Here is a 1183-nt window from a genome sequence, read left to right on the forward strand (position 1 = left end):
GCAAAACATTGGCACTGTGTTGCTAAGGCCACAGACCAAATGTTTTTACGAATTTTGCAGCAGGAAGCAAAATGCAACTTCCTGTCTCTCTTTTAGGTATTAACGACCTTTCAGATTACGAGCGGAGAGGTTAAACTTGACTGTGCCACAAACAGTACAATTACACGATAGAGTACTACACTAAGAAACGTCGACCATGTTATGATGTAACACATAAACCAAAGGGAACTGCATAGCAAGAATAGTGATTATCCTGTTGTGAGAAAAGAGATTGGGAGTTTTCGACTTTTTGGCGGTACCTTAAAATTAGAATCGAAATAAGTAGCAACTTGGTACATCGCAGTGAATCAGTATCACAGTGCACTAAGAAAAACTGCATGGGCCAGTATACATATTTCGAGGTAATCAGGGTTGTAGTTAAACACTCATTGCAGTTCGAACTAATTTTAAACTACGTCGAAGAATGAATAACTCCGGACATCAACAATGACATTAAATGGTTCAAATGGCTCTGAGCACTATGGGACTTAACATCTTTGGTCATGAGTCCCCTAGAACTTAGAACTACTTAAACCTAACTAACCTAAGGACAGCACACAACACCCAGCCATCACGAGGCAGAGAAAATCCCTGACCCCGCCGGGAATCGAACCCGGGAACCCCGGCGTGGGAAGCGAGAACGCTACCGCACGACCACGAGATGCGGGCAACAATGACATTATATTAAACAGCAGATACTCTAAATTGCAACACAGACAAGTGTGAAAACCTTTCACGTAAATACTAGGGTAACTCAGTACCAGTGCTGTATACATCCAATGCCTAAACGTGGCCTAAAGCACCCGGGAATCTGGAATTGAAAGACAGAAACATCCGAGTTAACTTGTAAGTAAATATGTAGGGGCAGCCGTATGCTCGATAAATCACTGTGTCGCCAAACAGGGAGCAAAGAATAGTTATGGAAAAAGGGGTGACTAATGTTTTACGGGCACTTCAAGTTTTCATCTGGAAAAGTGTTGACAACGAATGATAAATGGCCTGCACTAATTCGTAAGGTTCTAGATCACATAACAATGATCCGAGTGAGATTCGCATGAAAGGAATGTACACAACTTGGAATAAAACATCCGAATTTCATCAGTTACTGACTGGAGTGGGAACGTATTCGGCGCAAGAACCAAAT

Source organism: Schistocerca nitens, chromosome 8 (genome assembly GCF_023898315.1).
Source record: "Schistocerca nitens isolate TAMUIC-IGC-003100 chromosome 8, iqSchNite1.1, whole genome shotgun sequence".
Taxonomy (NCBI): domain Eukaryota; kingdom Metazoa; phylum Arthropoda; class Insecta; order Orthoptera; family Acrididae; genus Schistocerca; species Schistocerca nitens.